Here is a 17,851-nt window from a genome sequence, read left to right on the forward strand (position 1 = left end):
TTAAAGGGGCAGTCACTTTTCTACGGGGAAATTATATCCCCTCCTAATATAAGCAGGATTTAAGGCGAAAGTCACTTTTCTACGGGGAATTTGTACCCCCTCCTAATATAAGCAGGATATAAGGGGGCAGTCACTTTTCTACGGGGAAATTATACCCCCTCCTAATATAAGCAGGATTTAAGGGGGCAGCCACTTTTCTACGGGGAAATTGTACCCCCTCCTAATATAAGCAGGATTTAGAGGGGCAGTCACTTTTCTACGGTGAAATTGTAGCCCCTCCTAATATAAGCAGGATTTAAGGGGGCAGTCACTTTTCTACGGGGAATATGTACCCCCTCCTAATATAAGCAGGATAGAAGGGAGCAGTCACTTTTCTACGGGGAAATTGTACCCCCTTCTCATATTAGCAGGATTTAATAGGGCAGTCACTTTTCTACGGGGAAATTATACCCCCTCCTAATATAAGCAGGATTTAAAGGGGCAGTCACTTTTCTACGGGGATATTATACCCCCTAATAATATAAGCAGTATTTAAGGGGCAGTCACTTTTCTACGGGGAATTTGTACCTCCTCCTAATATAAGCAGGACTTAATAAGGCAGTCACTTTTCTACGGGGAAATTAAACCCCCTTCTCATATTAGCAGGATTTAGTACGGCAGTCACTTTTCTACCGGGAAATTGTACCCCCTTCTCATATTAGCATGATTTAATAGGGCAGTCACTTTTCTATGGGGAAATTATACCCCCTACTAATATAAGCAGGATTTAAGGAGGCAGTCACTTTTCTACGGGGAAATTGTACCCCCTCCTAATATAAGCAGGGTTTAAGGGGGCAGTCACTTTTCTACGGGGAATTTGTACCCCTCCTAATATAAGTAGGATATAAGGGGGCAGTCACTTTTCTACGGGGAAATTGTACCCCCTTCTCATATTAGCAGGATTTAATAGGGCAGTCACTTTTCTACGGGGAAATTATACCCGCTCCTAATATAAGCAGGATTTAAAGCGGCAGTCACTTTTCTACGGGAAAATTATACCCCCTCCTAATATAAGCAGGATATAAGGGGGCAGTCACTTTTCAACGGGGAAATTGTACCCCCTTCTCATATTAGCAGGATTTAATAGGTCATTCACTTTTCTACAGGGAAATTGTACCCCCTCCTAATATAACCAGAGTTTAAGGGGGCAGTCACTTTTCTACGGGGAATTTGTACCCCCTCCTAATATAAGCAGGATATAAGGGGGCAGTCACTTTTCTACGGGGAAATTATACCCCCTTCTCATATTAGCAGGATTTAATAGGTCAGTCACTTTTCTACGGGAAATTGTACCCCCTCCTAATATAAGAAGAGTTTAAGGGGGCAGTCACTTTTCTACGGGGAATTTGTTACCTTCCTAATATAAGCAGGATATAAGGGGGCAGTCACTTTTCTACGGGGAAATTGTACCCCCACCTAATATAAGCAGGATTGAATAGGGCAGTCACTTTTCTACGGGGAAATTATAACCCCTCCTAATATAAGCAGGATTTAAGGGTCAGTCACTTTTCTACGGGGAAATTGTACCCCTCCTAATATAAGCAGAGTTTAAGGCGGCAGTCACTTTTCTACGGTGAATTTGTACCCCCTCATAATATAAGCAGGATTTAAAGGGGCAGTCACTTTTCTACGGGGAAATTATACCCCCTCCTAATATAAGCAGGATTTAAGGGGGCAGTCACTTTTCTACGGGGAAATTGTACCCCCACCTAATATAAGCAGGATTTAGAGGGGCAGTCACTTTTCAACGGGGAGATTATACACGCTCCTAATATAAGCAGAATTTAAAGTGGCTGTCACTTTTCTACGGGGAAATTGTTACCTTCCTAATATAAGCAGGATATAAGGGGGCAGTCACATTTCTACGGGGAAATTGTACCCCCTCCTAATATAAGCAGGATGTAAGGGGGCAGTCACTTTTCTACGGGGAAATTATACCCCCTCCTAATATAAGCAGGATTTAAAGGGGCAGTCACTTTTCTACGGGGAAATTGTACCCCCTTCTCATATTAGCAGGATTTAATAGGGCAGTCACTTTTCTACGGGGAAATTATACCCCCTCCTAATATAAGCAGCATTTAAGGGGGCAGTCACTTTTCTACGGGAATTTGTACCCCCTCCTAATATAAGCAGGATGTAAGGGGGCAGTCACTTTTCTACGGGGAAATTATACCCCCTCCTAATATAAGCAGGATTTAAAGGGGCAGTCACTTTTCTACGGGGAAATTGTACCCCCTTCTCATATTAGCAGGATATAAGGGGGCAGTCACTTTTCTACGGGGAAATTGTACCCCCTCCTAATATAAGCAGGATTTAAGGGGGCAGTCACTTTTCTACGGGGAAATTGTACCCCCTCCTAATATAAGCAGAGTTTAAGGGGGCAGTCACTTTTCTACGGGGAAATTGTTTCCTTCCTATTATAAGCAGGATATAAGGGGGCGGTCACATTTCTACGGGGAAATTGTACCCCCTTCTCATATTAGCAGGATTTAATAGGGCAGTCACTTTTCTACGGGGAAATTATACCCCCTCCTAATATAAGCAGGATTTAGAGGGGCAGTCACTTTTCAACGGGGAGATTATACACGCTCCTAATATAAGCAGAATTTAAAGTGGCAGTCACTTTTCTACGGGGAAATTATACCCCCTCCTAACATAAGCAGGATTTAAGGGGCAGTCACTTTTCTACGGGGAAATTTTACCCCTCCTAACATAAGCAGGATTTAAAGGGACAGTCAGTTTTCTACGGGGAAATTATACCCCCTCCTAATATAAGAAGGATTTAAGGGGGCAGTCACTTTTTTACGGGGAAATTGTACCCCTTCCTAATATAAGCAGAGTTTAAGGCGGCTGTCACTTTTCTACGGGGAATTTGTACACCCTCATAATATAAGCAGGATTTAAAGGGGCAGTCACTTTTCTACGGGGTAATTATACCGCCTCCTAATATAAGCAGGATTTAAGGAGGCAGTCACTTTTCTACGGGGAAATTGTACCCCCACCTAATATAAGCAGGATTTAGAGGGGCAGTCACTTTTCAACGGGGAAATTATACACCCTCCTAATATAAGCAGAATTTAAAGGGGCAGTCACTTCTCTACGGGGAAATTATACCCCCTCCTAATATAAGCAGGATTTAAGGGGGCAGTCACTTTTCTACGGGGAAATTGTACCCCCTTCTCATATTAGCAGGATTTAATAGGGCAGTCACTTTTCTACGGGGAAATTCTACCCCCTCCTAATATAAGCAGCATTTAAGGGGGCAGTCACTTTTCTACGGTGAATTTGTACCCCCTCCTAATATAAGCAGGATGTAAGGGGGCAGTCACTTTTCTACGGGGAAACTGTACCCCCTTCTCATATTAGTAGGATTTAATAGGGCAGTCACTTTTCTACGGGGAAATTATACCCCCCTCCTAATATAAGCAGGATTTAAAGGGGCAGTCTCTTTTCTACGGGGAAATTATACCCCCTACTAATATAAGCAGGATTTAAGGGGGGAGTCACTTTTCTACGGGGAAATTGTACCCCCTCCTAATATAAGCAGGATTTAATAGGTCAGTCACTTTTCTACGGGGAAATTATACCCCCTCCTAATATAAGCAGGATTTAAAGGGGCAGTCACTTTTCTACGGGGAAATTGTACCCCCTTCTCATATTAGCAGGATATAAGGGGGCAGTCACTTTTGTACGGGGAAATTGTACCCCCTTCTCATATTAGCAGGATTTAATAGGGCAGTCACTTTTCTACGTGGAAATTATACCCCCTCCTAATATAAGCAGGATTTAAAGGGGCAGTCACTTTTCTACGGGGAAATTATACCCCCTCCTAATATAAGCAGGATATAAGGGGGGAGTCACTTTTCTACGGGGAAATTGTACCCCCTCCTAATATAAGCAGGATTTAATAGGTCAGTCACTTTTCTACGGGGAAATTATACCCCCTCCTAATATAAGCAGGATTTAAAAGGGCAGTCACTTTTCTACAGGGAAATTGTACCCCCTTCTCATATTAGCAGGATATAAGGGGGCAGTCACTTTTCTACGGGGAAATTGTACCCCCTTCTCATATTAGCAGGATTTAATAGGGCAGTCACTTTTCTACGGGGAAATTGTACCCCCTTCTCATATTAGCAGGATTTAATAGGGCAGTCACTTTTCTACGGCGAAATTATACCCCCTCCAAATATAAGCAGGATTTAAAGGGGCAGTCACTTTTCTACGGGGAAATTATACCCCCTCCTAATATAAGCAGGATTTAAGGGGGAAGTCACTTTTCTACGGGGAATTTGTACCCCCTCCTAATATAAGCAGGATATAAGGGGGCAGTCACTTTTCTACGGGGAAATTATACCCCCTCCTAATATAAGCAGGATTTAAGGGGGCAGCCACTTTTCTACGGGGAAATTGTACCCCCTCCTAATATAAGCAGGATATAGAGGGGCAGTCACTTTTCTACGGTGAAATTGTAGCCCCTCCTAATATAAGCAGGATTTAAGGGGGCAGTCACTTTTCTACGGTGAATATGTACCCCCTCCTAATATAAGCAGGATATAAGGGAGCAGTCACTTTTCTACGGGGAAATTGTACCCCCTTCTCATATTAGCAGGATTTAATAGGGCAGTCACTTTTCTACGGGGAAATTATACCCCCTCCTAATATAAGCAGGATTTAAAGGGGCAGTCACTTTTCTACGGGGATATTATACCCCCTCCTAATATAAGCAGTATTTAAGGGGCAGTCACTTTTCTACGGGGAATTTGTACCTCCTCCTAATATAAGCAGGACTTAATAGGGCAGTCACTTTTCTACGGGGAAATTAAACCCCCTTCTCATATTAGCAGGATTTAGTAGGGCAGTCACTTTTCTACGGGGAAATTGTACCCCCTTCTCATATTAGCATGATTTAATAGGGCAGTCACTTTTCTATGGGGAAATTATACCCCCTACTAATATAAGCAGGATTTAAGGAGGCAGTCACTTTTCTACGGGGAAATTGTACCCCCTCCTAATATAAGCAGAGTTTAAGGGGGCAGTCACTTTTCTACGGGGAATTTGTACACCTCCTAATATAAGTAGGATATAAGGGGGCAGTCACTTTTCTACGGGGAAATTGTACCCCCTTCTCATATTAGCAGGATTTAATAGGGCAGTCACTTTTCTACGGGGAAATTATACCCGCTCCTAATATAAGCAGGATTTAAAGCGGCAGTCACTTTTCTACGGGAAAATTATACCCCCTCCTAATATAAGCAGGATATAAGGGGGCAGTCACTTTTCAACGGGGAAATTGTACCCCCTTCTCATATTAGCAGGATTTAATAGGTCAGTCACTTTTCTACAGGGAAATTGTACCCCCTCCTAATATAACCAGAGTTTAAGGGGGCAGTCACTTTTCTACGGGGAATTTGTACCCCCTCCTAATATAAGCAGGATATAAAGGGGCAGTCACTTTTCTACGGGGAAATTGTACCCCCTTCTCATATTAGCAGGATTTAATAGGTCAGTCACTTTTCTACGGGGAAATTGTACCCCCTCCTAATATAAGCAGAGTTTAAGGGGGCAGTCCCTTTTCTACGGGGAATTTGTTACCTTCCTAATATAAGCAGGATATAAGGGGGCAGTCACTTTTCTACGGGGAAATTGTACCCCCTTCTCATATTAGCAGGATTTAATAGGGCAGTCACTTTTCTACGGGGAAATTATACCCCCTCCTAATATAAGCAGGATTTAAGGGGCAGTCACTTTTCTACGGGGAAATTGTACCCCTCCTAATATAAGCAGAGTTTAAGGCGGCAGTCACTTTTCTACGGGGAATTTGAACCCCCTCATAATATAAGCAGGATTTAAAGGGGCAGTCACTTTTCTACGGGGAAATTATACCCCCTCCTAATATAAGCAGGATTTAAGGGGGCAGTCACTTTTCTACGGGGAAATTGTACCCCCACCTAATATAAGCAGGATTTAGAGGGGCAGTCAATTTTCAACGGGGAGATTATACACGCTCCTAATATAAGCAGAATTTAAAGTGGCTGTCACTTTTCTACGGGGAAATTGTTACCTTCCTAATATAAGCAGGATATAAAGGGGCAGTCACATTTCTACGGGGAAATTGTACCCCCTTCTAATATAAGCAGGATGTAAGGGGGCAGTCACTTTTCTACGGAGAAATTATACCCCCTCCTAATATAAGCAGGATTTAAAGGGGCAGTCACTTTTCTACGGGGAAATTGTACCCCCTTCTCATATTAGCAGGATTTAATAGGGCAGTCACTTTTCTACGGGGAAATTATACCCCCTCCTAATATAAGCAGCATTTAAGGGGGCAGTCACTTTTCTACGGGGAATTTGTACCCCCTCCTAATATAAGCAGGATGTAAGGGGGCAGTCACTTTTCTACGGGGAAATTATACCCCCTCCTAATATAAGCAGGATTTAAAGGGGCAGTCACTTCTCTACGGGGAAATTGTACCCCCTTCTCATATTAGCAGGATATAAGGGGGCAATCACTTTTCTACGGGGAAATTGTACCCCCTCCTAATATAAGCAGGATTTAAGGGGGCAGTCACTTTTCTACGGGGAAATTGTACCCCCTCTAATATAAGCAGAGTTTAAGGGGGCAGTCACTTTTCTACGGGGAAATTGTTACCTTCCTAATATAAGCAGGATATAAGGGGGCAGTCACATTTCTACGGGGAAATTGTACCCCCTTCTCATATTAGCAGGATTTAATAGGCCAGTCACTTTTCTACGGGGAAATTATACCCCCTCCTTATATAAGCAGGATTTAGAGGGGCAGTCACTTTTCAACGGGGAGATTATACACGCTCCTAATATAAGCAGAATTTAAAGTGGCAGTCACTTTTCTACGGGGAAATTATACCCCCTCCTAACATAAGCAGGATTTAAGGGGCAGTCACTTTTCTACGGGGAAATTTTACCCCTCCTAACATAAGCAGGATTTAAAGGGGAAGTCAGTTTTCTACGGGGAAATTATACCCCCTCCTAATATAAGAAGGATTTAAGGGGGCAGTCACTTTTTTACGGGGAAATTGTACCCCCTCCTAATATAAGCAGAGTTTAAGGCGGCAGTCACTTTTCTACGGGGAATTTGTACACCCTCATAATATAAGCAGGATTTAAAGGGGCAGTCACTTTTCTACGGGGAAATTATACCGCCTCCTAATATAAGCAGGATTTAAGTAGGCAGTCACTTTTCTACGGGGAAATTGTACCCCCACCTAATATAAGCAGGATTTAGAGGGGCAGTCACTTTTCAACGGGGAAATTATACACCCTCCTAATATAAGCAGAATTTAAAGGGGCAGTCACTTTTCTACGGTGAATTTGTACCCCCTCCTAATATAAGCAGGATGTAAGGGGGCAGTCACTTTTCTACGGGGAAATTGTACCCCCTTCTCATATTAGTAGGATTTAATAGGGCAGTCACTTTTCTACGGGGAAATTATACCCCCTCCTAATATAAGCAGGATTTAAAGGGGCAGTCACTTTTCTACGGGGAAATTATACCCCCTACTAATATAAGCAGGATTTAAGTGGGGAGTCACTTTTCTACGGGGAAATTGTACCCCCTCCTAATATAAGCATGATTTAATAGGTCAGTCACTTTTCTACGGGGAAATTATACCCCCTCCTAATATAAGCAGGATTTAAAGGGGCAGTCACTTTTCTACGGGGAAATTGTACCCCCTTCTCATATTAGCAGGATATAAGGGGGCAGTCACTTTTCTACGGGGAAATTGTACCCCCTTCTCATATTAGCAGGATTTAATAGGGCAGTCACTTTTCTACGGGGAAATTATAACCCCTCCTAATAGAAGCAGGATTTAAGGGGGCAGTCACTTTTCTACGGGGAAATTATACCCCCTCCTAATATAAGCAGGATTTAAGGGGGAAGACACTTTTCTACGGGGAATTTGTACCCCCTCCTAATATAAGCAGGATATAAGTGGGCAGTCACTTTTCTACGGGGAAATTGTACCCCCTTCTCATATTTGCAGGATTTAATAGGGCAGTCACTTTTCTACGGGGAAATTATACCCCCTCCTAATATAAGCAGGATTTAAAGGGGCAGTCACTTTTCTACGGGGAAATTATATCCCCTCCTAATATAAGCAGGATTTAAGGCGAAAGTCACTTTTCTACGGGGAATTTGTACCCCCTCCTAATATAAGCAAGATATAAGGGGGCAGTCACTTTTCTACGGGGAAATTATACCTCCTCCTAATATAAGCAGAATTTAAGGGGGCAGCCACTTTTCTACGGGGAATTTGTACCCCCTCCTAATATAAGCAGGATTTAAAGGGGCAGTCACTTTTCTACGGGGAATTTGTACCCCCTCCTAATATAAGCAGGATATAAGTGGGCAGTCACTTTTCTACGGGGAAATTGTACCCCCTTCTCATATTAGCAGGATTTAATAGGGCAGTCACTTTTCTACGTGGAAATTATACCCCCTCCTAATATAAGCAGGATTTAAAGGGGCAGTCACTTTTCTACGGGGAAATTATACCCCCTCCTAATATAAGCAGGATATAAGGGGGGAGTCACTTTTCTACGGGGAAATTGTACCCCCTCCTAATATAAGCAGGATTTAATAGGTCAGTCACTTTTCTACGGGGAAATTATACCCCCTCCTAATATAAGCAGGATTTAAAGGGGCAGTTACTTTTCTACAGGGAAATTGTACCCCCTTCTCATATTAGCAGGATATAAGGGGCAGTCACTTTTCTACGGGGAAATTGTACCCCCTTCTCATATTAGCAGGATTTAATAGGGCAGTCACTTTTCTACGGGGAAATTGTACCCCTTTCTCATATTAGCAGGATTTAATAGGGCAGTCACTTTTCTACGGCGAAATTATACCCCCTCCAAATATAAGCAGGATTTAAAGGGGCAGTCACTTTTCTACGGGGAAATTATACCCCCTCCTAATATAAGCAGGAATAAAGGGGGCAGTCACTTTTCTACGGGGAATTTGTACCCCCTCCTAATATAAGCAGGATATAAGGGGGCAGTCACTTTTCTACGGGGAAATTATACCCCCTCCTAGTATAAGCAAGATTTAAAGGGACAGTCACTTTTCTACGGGGATATTATACCCCCTCCTAATATAAGCAGTATTTAAGGGGCAGTCACTTTTCTACGGGGAATTTGTACCTCCTCCTAATATAAGCAGGATTTAATAGGGCAGTCACTTTTCTACGGGGAAATTAAACCCCCTTCTCATATTAGCAGGATTTAGTAGGGCAGTCAGTTTTCTACGGGGAAATTGTACCCCCTTCTCATATTAGCATGATTTAATAGGGCAGTCACTTTTCTACGGGGAAATTATACCCCCTACTAATATAAGCAGGATTTAAGGAGGCAGTCACTTTTCTACGGGGAAATTGTACCCCCTCCTAATATAAGCAGAGTTGGGGGGGCTGTCACTTTTCTACGGGGAATTTGTACCCCCTCCTAATATAAGCAGGATATAAGGGGGCAGTCACTTTTCTATGGGGAAATTGTACCCCCTTCTCATATTAGCAGGATTTAATAGGGCAGTCATTTTTCTACGGGGAAATTATACCCGCTCCTAATATAAGCAGGATTTAAAGCGGCAGTCACTTTTCTACGGGAAAATTATACCCCCTCCTAATATAAGCAGGATATAAGGGGGCAGTCACTTTTCAACGGGGAAATTGTACCCCCTTCTCATATTAGCAGGATTTAATAGGTCAGTCACTTTTCTACGGGGAAATTGTACCCCCTCCTAATATAACCAGAGTTTAAGGGGGCAGTCACTTTTCTACGGGGAATTTGTACCCCCTCCTAATATAAGCAGGATATAAGGGGGCAGTCACTTTTCTACGGGGAAATTGTACCCCCTTCTCATATTAGCAGGAATTAATATCAGAGTCACTTTTCTACGTGGAAATTATACCCCCTCCTAATATAAGCAGGATTTAAAGGGGCAGTCACTTTTCTACGGGGAAATTATACCCCCTCCTAATATAAGCAGGAATTAAAGGGGCAGTCACTTTTCTACGGGGAAATTGTACCCCCTCCTAATATAAGCAGGATTTAATTGGGCAGTCACTTTTCACGGGGAATTTGTACCCCCTCTTTTAAGTGGGAATTGACAGGCAGTCATTTTTCTACGGGGATATTTTACCCCCTGCTGAATTGACGGGAAGTGAAAAGGGCAGTCATTTTTCTCTGTAGAAAATTGACTGTACAGTCATTTTTCTACGGAGTCCAAATTCCCCGTTACACCGGGACCAAAATATCGACGAGAAGTCACACGGTGCTCTTTCCCATGCGTCTACTTCCGGGATTCTTCTCGGACTACAAGGAGATCATGTGGAAGGGAGGATTGCGCGTCACCTTTCGAAGAGCGGCCAACGATAACGACGCACTGATGCGATACACCAACTTGAACGCCGACGGCACGCCGATAGCCAACACATTACCCGAAGCGGCGAAATGCGTCATCCGGAGCATGGAGTTGAGAATGCCGATCGTGGAATACGAAACCAACTACGCCCTCAGTAGTATGATTGACTGTATTATAAGCACCACTTACAAGTGTAGAAAAGAAGAGGTTTTTGATTGAACAACCCGATTTGGCTACACTTAAAACAATGTCAAGAGGGGCATATGCCCCAATTCTTCAAGAGTGATATGCCCTGATTTTTTAAGAATTTTGAATTCTAGTGTAGAATAGAAGAAGCCTCAACAGACAGATTTGCTTACACTTAAAATTATGTCAAGTACCCATATGATCTTATTGTTTATAGTGTGTTTTTCTGTCAAAATCCCAAGAATCCCCCCCCCTCAGACAGATTCTGCCATGTGTGTAAAAGCTATATCTGTGTGATTGTTGTTCATAAACTTGTCAGAAATATGGCTTTTTTGTATGAAAACATGCAATCCTGATCACAATTCTGGTTTTGCCTTGTTCTGTTAATATAAACACAAGTGAGACTTACAGAATATTTATTGCACAGTTCAAAATCCAATTTTGAATTGTATTTAGTTGATATAGAGATGAGGTTTTAAACCTGGTGAAGTGTGTTGTACATCAGCATAATAGAGCAAAACTATCACCAAAACCTAGTTACTGTTGTTGTTTGGGTATAAAAGCACCAGCTCAGCCACTAACTGCTGAACCCAACTGATATTTTGTATAGAATTTTGATTTGAACCCCAAGAAATTTTATATAATAAACAACAACAAAAATGCCAAACCAAAAATATTGCAATCAATGCAATTAAAATATATCTAGTTCTAATTGGGCCAGGCACCGGCATAATTGTGACTGTAAGAAATGCAGAAAAGCTACTAAATTGTGTCCAAGATGCCATAAAATATTAAGCAGGGCATATTACAAATGGCATAAGTGTAATTCTTGTGTGCAGTCATCAACATTGCCCTCACAACCATCTACATCTGGTCTGAAAAGAAAGCATGAAGCACCTGTTAATGCTGGACCTGCAAAGCAGCCACGCTATGAACCACCTATCCATAGCAGTTTTAATGGCCAATTAAGGGATTACCGGTTTGTATCAGAGCCAAGATGTGGTATTAAGAATTTTTTGAACAGTGTAAATCCTGATGTGCAGGCAATTCTAAATGCACAAAATGGCTCTTATAAGCTGTCCCTCAAATTGTTTGCACAATATAAGAAATCAAATGGCACAAAATTTACACAGCCCCACATAACAGAAACTGTACCGGTATATTCAAATGCAAATTCAGACAAAATAATAAGCAGTTTGATGGATCAATTGAATATTAAGCACTCTGAATTTGCTGGAAAAGAGTCTGGATGGAGCCTATGCGGTTCTTCACACAAGTTATATGTTAATATTTCTGAATTCAGCCCATTACAAGGATCTACATATCTGCCATTACCTGCCAATATTAAAAACAAAAGAGCCGTGGTTAACATAGAAAATACCGACCAGAAATGCTTTTTGTGGTGTATTTTAGCTGCTTTGTTTCCAGTTTCAAGGAATCCTCAGAGAATAAGTTATTACAAACAGCATGAACATATTTTTAATGAAGCAATGAAGGGTTTAGAATATCCAATGTCTGTTCAGAATATTGATAAATTTGAAAAAAAGGTCAGGCATATCAATGGCAAACAATTATCTATTAATGTATTTATTTGTTCCACTGGCCGTGGCAATTGCTTGATAGCACCTCTCAGAATCAGTACATTTGATGATGAATCTGCTATTCCAATTGAATTGCTCTTAATTGAAGGGGATGGCACATATCATTACACTCTGATACATAATCTTGAAGCTTTAGTGAGAACACAACAAAGCAAATCCAATACAATATTCAAGTTGTGCAGAAGATGTTTAAGTGTATTTGATGGCAGGAAAATGGTAAATGGGGTTCGTGAAGAGAATGCAGAAATTGCTAAAAACAAGTTAATTGAGCATCTGAAATACTGTGCCAACTATAAACCTGTTCATATGGTGATGCCCAATCCAAGAGAAAATGCAAAATTCAAAAAGTTTGAAGCCTTGTTGGAACACCCAGCATATATTGTCTGTGATTTTGAATCAAACCTCAAACCTCTTGCATTCTGCAATCCAGATCCTGAAGAATCTTCAATTACACCATACCAGTTACATGAACCTTCCAGATTTCATTATGTGATTGTGTAGGATGGTGTTGTTACTAAAAAAGATTCATACTTGGGACCAGATGCCATCAAAAAATTTGCACATAGAATAGAAAATGAGTGCCATGACGTAGCATCAAATATCTTATTAAAATCAAAACCTATGTTGCCTTTAACAGAGAAACAGATTGAAGATTTCAACAATGCAGAAAAATGCCCGGTATGTGATTCTGAATTTTCAGATACAAAAATCAAGGTGAAACACCATTCTCATACAGATGGTAAATTCAAAATGGCCCTGTGTAATAGCTGTAATATTAAGATCCAGAGACCAAAATTTGTCCCTATATTTTGCCATGGAGCATCCAATTATGATTTTCATCATTTGATCAGATATGAGGGGTTTGACAAGCAGAATTTAAATATTTTAGCTGAAAATGATGAAAAATATATTGCTATTAGCAAAATAATTAAAGTTAATGGTGTTCCTTTTCACTTAAGATTTCTTGATTCCTACAGAATTTTATCTGCTAGCCTGGCTACACTGGCCACTCAATTATCTGATGATCAATTCAAAATCACATGTGCTTTGTTTCCAAAACAGGACCTGAAATTAATTAGGCGGAAGGGTGTATATCCATATGATTATGTTACAGATTTTTCTAAATTTGATGAGTTTTCTCTGCCACCACAACAAGAGTTTTACAGCAAAATCAGAGGATCTGGAATCACTGATGATGATTATCACCATGCCCAATTGATGTGGAACAATTTAAAATGCCAGACATTTGGTGATTATCACATGGCATATTTGAAACTTGATGTGACCCTCTTAGCAGATATACTTCAGGCATTCAGAAAATCTTCTATGCAAAATTATAGACTGGATCCAATATATTTTTACAGTGCCCTAGGCCTAGCATGGGCTGCAATGTTTTTAAACACTAACATACATTTGGATCTTATCCAAGATCAAGATATGTATCTGTTTATGGAGCAATGTATAAGAGGAAGGATGGTGCAATGTTCTCAGAGATATGCCAGAGCAAAGAACAAATGTATTCGTGATTTTAATCCAGCACGGCCATCAAATTATATACTGTATGTAGATTCCAACAGCCTCTATGGTTATGCTATGATGAAAAAATTGCCACATGCAGGGCTTGAATGGGTTGAAGATTTTAATATTGAAGATCTTAAGGATTTTGATGACAGTGAGTATGGCCTCTTCTTAGAGGTTGATCTGACAATTCCTGATAATTTACACAATACATTTTCTGATCTGCCCCCAATTCCTGAGGTTTAGTGCTCACCTGGCTCTAAACAGAAGAAATTGATGATGACTCTGGAGCCAAAACAGGGATATGTGATATATTACAAAAACCTCCAGTTCCTGATGCATCATGGTGTTCAAGTGACCAAACTTGGAAATGTTTTGAGGTTCAGGCACTCAGAATGGTTGAAATCATATATTAATACAAACACAGAACTTCGAACATCTGCAAAAAGCCAATTTGATAAGGCCTTGTTTAAATTGATGGTCAATTCTGTGTATGGCAAAACTATTGAAAATGTCAGAAAACATAAAGATGTTAAAATAATTACTGACCCCAGCCTGAGCAAGAAATTGGTTGCAAAGCCTAATTTCAATTATAGAAGAATTTATGATGAAAATATGGCACTTTTCAACATGAAAAAAACAAAAATCAAGTTTGATAAACCTATTTATGTAGGGGCTGTGATATTGGAATTGGCCAAATTACATATGTTAAAATTGTATTATGATGTGTTGAAGCCTTTTTATGGTGATAGTGTAAAATTGATGTACATGGACACTGATAGTTTTGTTCTTGATATTCAAACAGAAGATGTTTATAAAGATATGTCCCAGCCTGCTTTGCTTGAATATTTTGATACCAGTGAACATAAAAGAATTCAACCCCACAACAAAAAGGTGCCTGGCAAGTTAAAAGATGAGACACTTGGTGATGTTATTGTGGCATTTGCTGGGTTAAGGGCCAAGATGTACAGTTTTGAAACATGTATTGGTGCTGTTGCCAAAAAGGCCAAGGGCATTGGCAGAGTAACTGTTGAAAAAGAGCTTGAATTTGAAGATTATAAAAATTGTCTCAAATCATGTAGCACAATCAAAACATCAGAATCCAGAATTCAGAGTGTGGATCACTTATTGACTAGCAATATTGTAAGAAAAGTGGCTCTGGACCCACATGATGATAAGAGATGTATTTTATCATGTGGCATACATACTTTACCATGGGGTCATTGTGATTTGAAAAATGGGAATCAATGCCCAATTACAGAGCATGATTTGAAATAAATAAACATGCCTATGAACTTATTTGGGTTCAAAAAACAAGGTATTATGGACCTGCCAACACCACAAGCCTCTCCTGATATAATATCTAAACTAAGTGGCTTGTTAATTATTCATCTGAACAGCATACTTACAGATATTGATGATGAAACAGGCAAAACATTGTACATATTTAACAATAATTTAAATCATTACCAATTACCTGTAGGTGGGCAATTGCAATTTATTACAACTCCTGAGGGTGATGTCAAGATTTCAGTAGGGAGAAATATTTATAGAATTAAGCACTCAAACATGATTTCTGGCACTGTTTATACTGTTTCTGCTGGTGACTGCTTATATATTGAGGTCCCTGGATCCTATGATAAGCTTATACCCTTTTTTATAGAATTAAGAATCAGATACTCTATAATAAATAACCACTAAATCAAAAATGCCTAATGATATATTTGGCAAAACAAGACATGAAGATCACAGTGATGAGATTCTGATGCTTGATGTCAGAGTCAAGAAATTAAGAAGTGATTTACAAGCTTTACAAACCACACTCAATGCCAGTCTTCAATTAGAAATTACAAATTTGCAATCCCAATGCATGGACCCTCTTCTTAAAATTGATTCTGAACTCAAATTGCTGCTTCAGAAATATACTGACCTGGCTATTTTAGATAATTTTCAAAGTTTAGAAGAAGCTGTTGCAGCTCTTCAAGCCAAAATTAAGACCCAGGCCACCAACTCTTAGCAATTGAAACAACAATTAGAAGAGCAGATAAATAATGTCCAGACACAGCTCCAAATAATTGTCAAAAGCATAAAATCACAAGAAGATTTTGATCTAGTGATTTCCACTCTAAAAGAACAGATTCAGTCACTCCAAATACCTAATCTGGACCCTCTGAACAATGCCATAGCCAAGGTTAAAGAAAAAATTGAGACACTTGAAAATTTTATGAACAACTTGCCATCTTCTGATGCTTTGAGTGCAATAACTCGGAGTGTTGCAAATATTAAGTTGCAACTTGAAACATATGAAGATTTTGGAAAAATTCAAAGTACCATAACCCATCTTGAAGGTACCATAGCAGCAGTGCAAAATGATTTTGCAAATATACAAGAAACTCGCCTGCCCGGTATTGTAGATACCCTTGTAAGTGTCCAGCAACAAATCACAAAGCTTGAAAACCTCAAAACTGAATCTGAGCTATCTCATTTTCATCACTTGATTGATGATATCCAAACAAAACTTGAAATTTTACAACAATCAACACCATCTCAGGCAGATATAGCCCTGCTCCAAAATGCTATGCAAAATGTGGCTGATGCTTCTGAATTAAACAATGTGAAATTGGCACTTGAATTTTTGCAAAATACAGTATCAAATTTGCCTACATCACAGGAACTTAAAAATATTAAGAGAGCAGTGAATCGCATATTGAAATCAAAAGATATCAAGAATATCCAGGCAGAGATCAAACATCTCACTCAGACAGTGCCACTCTACCAACAAATCAACATATTAATGAACTGCATGCCCTGTTTGAGGATATCAGAAGACAGGTCCATGATCTTACTGCTCAAAATTCAAAATTGGCAGTTGTTGAAAATTTGCAACAAATTGTAGCTAATATCAAGCAACAGCTAGGGACCATGGAATCCAATCAAGCAAATGCTCTGTCTGTTTTTGCTACCCAGCTACAAGAAATTGTGCAACAATACAAGAAACTTGCTGTGGACATAAGAATCAAGCCTGGGCACGATGAGATTGTTAGGACCATCAATGAGCACCTTGAATCTGTAACAAGCAGATTGCTTACAGCAGAAAAGGAAATAACAGGCATAATTGAGAATCCAAAACATACAGTAATTCTTGAATTGTACAGCATCCCCAACAAAGAATATGATTCTCCATTTACACCAGGTGGCGAAATATATATGCTGTCTCCTGCACAATTTTATTATCAGTTTTTTGTTGGGGGCACATTGAGACCAATCAAGATCAAATATTGGCTTCAATCACAGGCACACCACTACCCTACCTTATCAATAACAAATGCTGATAACAAAGTGAAAATCACCAGTGTAGAATTAGAGGATTTTACAGATCCCAATACATTAGAAACATCTTATGCTGAAGATGATGGCTCTCTGGAATTTCATATACAAATAGGGGACAAATTATATTTAGAAAATCCTGCAGTATCAGCTGCTGAACACCCCATAGTTGCAATTTCTTGTTTACATATTATGTCTAGAGAAATTATTGTTGATGAATTACACAGACAGGCCAGACATAATTTTAAGAGACTCCCAGTAGTCACAAAGGGCATAGATGATTTATGGCATAGCGACTTGAATGAAATGGCAAGTGGACAGCTGAAATACTTAGACAAAATCAACAAGGGTTACAAGTATCTACTCACTGTAATAGACACATTTTCAAAATTTGCCTGGGCTGTGCCACTCAAATCCAAGACTGGAAAATTTGTTACAGAAGCTTTAAGGACAATCATCAATCAGAGTGGAAGATCACTGCGCTATTTGCAAACAGATAATGGCAAAGAATTTTATAATTCAGTGTTTCAACAATTTATTAAAAGCCAGGCAATACAACATTATTCGAGTTACAGTGATCTCAAGGCCTCAATTGTAGAGAGATTCAACAGAACCTTAAAAAATCTTATGTATAAACAATTTACACTTCAAGGTAATTATAAATGGATTAATATTCTTCCAGAACTTCTACATAAATATAACAACTCGGTCCATTCCACAATCAACATGAAACCCTCTGAAGTAACTTCATCTGATGAGCAAAAATTGATCAGCACTGTTT

Source organism: Lepisma saccharinum, chromosome 19, assembly GCF_977018435.1.
Source record: "Lepisma saccharinum chromosome 19, izLepSacc3.1, whole genome shotgun sequence".
Classification (NCBI taxonomy): Eukaryota; Metazoa; Arthropoda; class Insecta; order Zygentoma; family Lepismatidae; genus Lepisma; species Lepisma saccharinum.